This window comes from Plectropomus leopardus, chromosome 10 (genome assembly GCF_008729295.1).
Source record: "Plectropomus leopardus isolate mb chromosome 10, YSFRI_Pleo_2.0, whole genome shotgun sequence".
Taxonomy (NCBI): Eukaryota; Metazoa; Chordata; class Actinopteri; order Perciformes; family Serranidae; genus Plectropomus; species Plectropomus leopardus.
Window position 1 is genome coordinate 27,443,673 of NC_056472.1, and position 7,418 is coordinate 27,451,090.

The window sequence follows — 7,418 nt, forward strand, 5'->3', positions numbered from 1 at the left end:
GATGGTGTGACATGCGGAGAACTGTCACATTATGACTGAGGTTCATCACTCTCGTGACTACATGAATAATACGCTTTATGTCACCAACATCTGTCACAGCATGTTGTCAAAACTAAAAGGGACAGTTCATGCCAAAATCAAAAATACATATTTTTTCTTTTACTTTTAGTACTTTTTATCAATCTAGATTGTTTTGGTGTAAACTCTACAGATAAGAGGGAAAATATGTATTTTGTTTTGGGGGTGAACTGTCCCTTTAAAAGCATATATAAATATATGAAAACACTATAATACAAGGTCATGTGAAACATCTGTCTTAATATAATAAAGATGATTTAAACTTTTTTATCAAGTGATTTTGACGCTTTTATAACAAATCATTGAGATTTTGTGGTAATTATTCATTCATGTTTGTCCATTTTGTCTGTCCCTGCTTGTCTGTAAGGTCTTAAACATCTACCTATACTTTAGAAACTATGATTTCATAGATGCTTTTTAAAAGCCCCTAGATAATCTCTAATTGTGGATAAAATGATTTCTCGTAGAGTACATTAGCTGGATATTCATTTTCTCATCAATGAGGCTTGTTAGTTTCTCACCAATTCAGAAGTTAATAAGTCTGAATAAATGGATAACTGTCCTTACAATAATTACCTAAAATTACTCTTACCAGAAGTCAAATTAACTCCATGTTTATTATCCATTAATTACTTACTTAACTTTTAATTTCAGATCCAGGCTGGTGTTACGTTTCCCTTCATCCTTGACACCCTCGTCTTCTCCTTCTTCCTCAGTCACTTGCTGCCGCCGCTGCCACCTGAGCAGCCTCTGCCATTTGTTACCTCTAATTCTAACATCTTCTGTTTTATCCATCCTCCAAAGAGCAGCCTTAGACTAACACATTTCTCGAGTGAGCATGGCGTTTTCTCCTGATCTTGCTCCCTCCTGCACGAGCGCTGCTCTTTCTTGGATTATGACTTAAATGACCTTGTTGACCTGCATCAGGAGGCAGTACTACGTGGTTCACCTGACAACAGGTCTACCTGAGCACTGCCTGGTGATGCAGGTCTCCATGGAAGAAAACCACAACAGATGTCATGAGTCCTCTGGGAATTCTTCCTTCACCTAGAAAACCAGAGCGGTCTTCCTCTGCACATCCCAGAGGCTGTTTGAGACAACAAACAGTAAGTGACGTGTAGAGCTCAAATGACAGGGAATGCATCACTGTCATTAAACATACACAGTGCAGTGTGTATGTACTTTTAGACACTGGCCCCTCTTGTGGAGTTAGCAGGCTTCCAGGTATGTAAACAATGGCGTGCAGATACCTTAAGTTCTCATTGGTCTTGTGCAAGCGCACTTATGTGAACGACATTAGGTGCTACAGGCTACAACAAGGCTAAAAACAAACATTTTCCTAAACAGCTTGGCACGTCGGGGCTTTAGGACACTTGGACTATTTTGTACGAGCAGTATGGAGACATTTAGTGGTTTTATTATATATAATAAAACTACTAAATGTCTCCGTATATATGTATATGTATTTTAACGTTTAAATCCTGGTCACTATTTGCTTCAATTGTTTGGGAGATAAGTGCAACGCTTTTTCCCCTTGAATCTCCGGCAGTGTTTTGAGCACTGTAAAACTTCACCCGACTTTCCATCAACATGAGGGTGAGTGAATAATGACTAAATTTTCATTTTTGGGTAAACTATCCCTTTAACGGAGTCTGCTCCAGCTTTTTATGAGGTTGGTTAAGCCAACATATGATGAGCAAAGTCATATGGATGAGAACTCCACAGCTACTGGTGATGTCATTGTCAGCATCTATCACCATGACAACTGATGAAGAAATGAGACATGGTCAAAACTTGCAGGTAAAGCTTGTTCAATGACTTTAAAATGTCTTGAGTTCAGTTGTTGTAGTCAAACTGTTGTTTCCGAGATCCAGACTGATGCTCTGTCATCTTGAGTCGCTTTAAGGTCTGATTTCCTCATTTTACGTCTATTTCTCGTGCACTAACGGCCAAAACAGAGCCGTTGGTACACAGCGCGTATTTTGTGAGTGTTCTTACAGTAACGGCTCACAGTTTTCGCCTAAATTTCGGCACTTTAAACCCGTCATACAGCGGGAGGGGAGCAGCGTCGCTGTGGGTGTGAGTCAGAGGAGTCGTGTGGGAGGAGTTCCAGTAAGATGGCTGCGGGAGAGGGAAGAGTGTTTGAGAAATCATCAAATGGGATGTTTATCTGTCGCTAACAGGATGCACAGCAGCCCGAATGAAGGAGTGGTTAATGTGTTAGCTTCCCCGGCTCAGTGTGGTCTAGCTCTGCAGTTGTCTCCCGGTTACTTGCGTGCTGTTGATCCGTTTACTGCTCTGACATTGTGGAATTCATTAGCAGCTAGTCGTTAGCAACATAACAGCGCTAACTTACTAGCAACCAGCTAGCAGGTATCCGTGGAAATCAGGAGCTTGCAACAACTGTTGAGACTCCTACAGCTATAAACGGTGAGTTACTATTTAATTACCGACTATTAACGCGCACACACACGTCAACACGATAAACTAACCACATACATAGTTGACATTTCTAAGCTAGCTAATTATCTTTGCAGCACCAACTAGCCTGCTACATCATCTCGCTATTGAAATGCATTGATTGTTGTTTTTCCGGCGACCGTAAGCCGCTTCGGTTGGCTAATATAAGATTTGGCGCAGGATGATGACTACAGGATCAGGTGTAAAGCTCAAATGCTATTAAGATAACGTTGATTAAGCGATCAGTTTGAAGGCAAGGTCGTCCTGTTTGATGGTTGGGAGCTTGATGCGCTAACAGGCTGTCAGACTTGAAGGGAACACATGACCCCAAAACACCGCAGTGATTGATGGCTGACTTTGCATGATTGGATCAGACCTCCATGGAGAGGATCTGTGAATGTTTGCATCCTAAATTTAATCAGAGTAATGTTTTCCATGAAACTAAATGCTTTGGTAGTCATGGTAGTGGCAGAAGTGCTTAATTATTCAGTCATAACTACATCTAAAATTGAGCAGATCAGCTCTCTTTATCAAAGGCATATAGCAGAAGTTGAACTGTAATTAATTGTAAAGTACTTAAACTGATGACATTATGGTATAGATACGAATTCACTAAAGTTAAGGACTGGGTATTAAATATTAATATTTGATGAGTGTTGGCCTAAATGTATCTGTAACAGAGTATTAAAAACTTTCAAGTATCCGACTCAGAAAAGCATAGAAAAATGCAGAAGGTAAGAAGCACGCAAAAGAAAAAAAGTGCATAATGCTTAAAATTTCACTCTAGTTTGAAAACTTTTTAAAATATGTTTTTGGTTTCGTTTATGTTTGCTTTTAGACTTTGTTAACTCTTCTTGAATACATTACTTTTGTATTTGTTTATTATGCTTATTGAGGTGCGATTCCTTATAAGCCCAGAGAGGTTTCTTAATCTTGCCTTTATCTTTCATTGTATTTCTGTTTTATTTTGTGCAATCTTAATCTTAATGTTAATTTAAAATATGTATAATATGTTGAGCATTGTTTAAAAACATTTGCCTTATGTTACATTTCAATGTATAAAACTCCTATGTTAGGGTTTTGAAATATATAAAGATGTGCTTTATGCTACAATGTACAGCACACATACATTAACAGAAATAATCTGACATATTTACAGTATGTAGATTGTTAGGAGTGAAGTTGGTAAGTATAAACTAGGATACTGATAGAATATTGCACAGCTGAATAATTGCTGTAATTATTGCATCAATTCTTGCACAGTTCAGACGGGAAGCAACAAATGCTTGACAAGAAAGCCGAGGCTTTTTTGTACTTCGTCTTTGGTTACATTTCCTGTTACAAATCAATATTTGTTCTTTTGACAATTATCTTACAAGCTTTTACCAGAACTTTCTCCCAAGTTGCTGTACAGCTGCTTTGTATTAAGACAAAAATGACAATCTGGTGCATTTGAAGTTGTTCTGTTTCACTTACACTGACACCTCTCATTGAAAGTGACATACCTCAGTAGAGCATGACTACATTTTTGGAAAGTTTTTGTCAGTGTAGATGTCTGTTACCGTGTCGTGCCTGATCAGTTCACTTTTAAGGCTGAAATCTAGTCTTTCAGAATACGTACGGATTATGAATTGTTAACTATACAGAAAAAAGACAAGTTATTCATTCCTAAAAGTAACACTTCTGAATGCACATTGAAAAGCTGGTTTTCACAGTGAGCAGTGTTGGTTACAGAGTGGAAATATTTGTCGGTACGGGAGATCAGTTAACAGGCTGCTGGAAATATATTAATACATTAACAAGAAGCACACAGGTAGCCACATTTTTGGGCGTGTTTTTTCAAGATCAGCTTTACCGCTGACTTGAAATATGAAAGGGGGAGTCTGTATCTGCTCATATCTGTTTGAGCTGCTGCTATGAAAGTGTCTACCATTGCAAAGACAAACGTTTAAAAGTAAGAACAAACTGGGACATAAGTGTGAGGAACGTGAAGCAGAGATTATGCAGAGACTTGAAGCTCTGCCCGTTTCGACACCTGTGCACACCTGGATTATTCCTGCAGAAGCAGGCGTGGCTGTTTTTTCATTGTAAGAAGTCACTGAAACTTAAGAAGTGAGCTTTTCTTTAGTTTCATTTTGTCTGAAACTGTGAGGGAATATTTTGGCCTTCAGACATGTGGTGTGATATTATGATGAGCTGTGGTACGCAGTGTCTGATCACTAACCTTTGACTAACTCTCTCGTCTTTATGAAGGCAGCCTCCCTTTAGTGGAATCTAGTTGAACTTTGAACTCGTTTTACTGCTGCTTTTTATGGCGCTGTGTGAGACATGAAAATAAAACACATTTTTAATTTCTGTATGTAGGTCAGAAAGTTTTGACTTTAATGCCGAGGCAGACGTACATTTAAGGTAATTGCATTTATGTTGAATCATGAGCAGACTGTATTTTCAGTGCGTCAATTTGATGTAGATAAATGTGTTTTGACTCTGTGGGTTGAGTTTCTTTCGGCTTTAAGCCTGGCTATGGATTCATTTAGTACATTTAAAGAAAAGTTGCGACTCTTTCTGAGCAACTTGACTATCATTAATTGTGACTCACCTGCTGAGTGCTGGTGAATCATTAAACTAGGCGCAGATGTTACATTTTACCTGCCTTTTTAGATACTCATATAGCTGCTGAAAAATACAATAAGTTTGGGAGTTATTGATTGAGGGGAGTCATCAGATCTGTTACTCGTGTCTGACCCAAGTCATGTGACTCGAGTCCATATTATGAGGCCATAAAAACATCTACTTTAAGTTTCTGTACTTCCTTAATAGCAGTGTGCCATTGAACTCATTAAAAAGTAACTTCTCTCCATGTTTTGTGTCAAAGTGACTAATAGGAACAACAAGTTTTAAAATTGGTCTAGTACTGACAGAGACCGCTGCAGCTGGGAAACAGGCTGTGATGTAAACACTTGGGGTGTATGCATCCTTAATTTGTTGCACTAAAAGTGTTTTTGCCATTGACATGCTCAGATTGTTATTACAAGTGTATGACAACATTATGGAAATGATCCCTACAGAGACAGACCTTTTAATTAAAGAGTGAAATTGTTTTGAACTAGAAACAGCTCCAAAATGCAATCGCCAAACCCACCAGACTCTATTTAAATAACATTTTAGTGGCTATAGAGCGAGCGTATTTTAAAATCTAACCGAATGAATTAACGCTTTATTACGACCAAACCAGAGCTGGTGGTTGTTAGAGCTGTGAAAAGACAACAGTCCTTGTGAGTTATGTTTTGTGTCTGTCGACTTTGAAATGCTTTTAAAAAAGATGCAATTACTGTTTATTGAAATGGGATCTTGTGGGTGTGGCGATCGCTATTTCAGGGTTGTTTCTGGTTAAACAAAAAGGATCTTAGTTCTTAACAAAAACATATCTCTGTATTCGATCCTCTCTATAATGTGGTCAGTACTTACAAGAAGAATATGAGCCTGTCAGTGGCAAAACAAACACTTTCAGCAGACGTAAATTGACTGTGTGCACATGCTTTGAGCGTTTACGTTGCAGCCTGTTATTTCTGGCTGCAATGCTCACGCTTAATACTGGACTAATTTAAAACAAAAAAAAGTCTTTTCTTTTAGTCGCATAGACAGAAAAACATGAAAATAGAGTCGTGGTTAACAAAATATGGAATTAACCCATAACCCCTTTTGAACTTTGCTGGACCAACTGAAGGGGTGCAAGCAGATCCACAGAAAGATCTTTCAGGCTGTTTTAACTAACCAACGCCTGTGACATTCATTTTGAGCTAAATGCATCATAGTGAAATCACTTTTCTCCAGCTGAAATTGAACTTTGATAAGCGACTTCCTTTTGAGAAAATATCCAAAGGAAAACCTATCTTTTAAGTATCAAAAAGGGCTGTCGGCTTAAAAGGTGGGTCTCAGATGTTGGGTCACAGCAAAAAAAAGGCATCAAAACATCAAAAACACTCCTGCAGCATAATCCACCTCTCCGCTGTTGATCCATCTGTTCAGTCCTTTCCAAATAATCCTCACAATAAATCACTAAATACACCAGTTCCGGCAGATATTTTTTGAGCTATTAGGATGTGATAGCACTAGTAGTGTACTTAGCTTAAGTATATTATGGAAAAAACTCTGAATGTTTATCAGCCATAACAGGTTGAGAATATTTGATACTATTTTTTATAGTTCCTTTCCTTGGTTAACAAAGCCAGTTTCTCTTTTACATAATGTTTAGGTAATCTGGTATCTTAAATGCATGTAAACACATAAAGACACGCTGCTTTCTTTCAGACGAATCTATGATCAGTGAAGTAAGGGCTTAGGAGTGTTAATAATCAGTGAATGTTAATGTTAATGAAGACATTAACTAGCTGTGAGCGCAAAAAGGTGGAGGAAGAGGAGGTGTGCATCCTCTGGACTCTGGTTCAATACATGTAGGTATTCATAACAGGAGACTTGCATGCTTAAGTTCCATTTTTCAATATTTCGGCAAAGTTGTTATTAGCAAAATGACAAGTTGGAGGTTAGAGTTTGCCCAAATTGAAGTCATCAGTTCACTGTAGCTTCTGCCTCTCTTTTTTTAAATCTTTGATCTTGTGATAATATGCAAAACTGGTCCACCAGATGTTTTTCCATCAGAGAGAGCACACTTTACATACTCCTCAGCTCTGACCATGTGAATTCCCTCATATTCTCATATTAAAACTACCAAGATGTGAGTCTGTTGTCAGGATTCAGAAAGCCTATCTGAAGTTTGTACCTGAAATCAGCATTTGTTTGCTACAACCTTTTAAGAAAGGGTTACACTTTGGTTCAGGTGCCTTGCATGTAAAGTAGTAAAAAATGTTTTAACCTGTCAT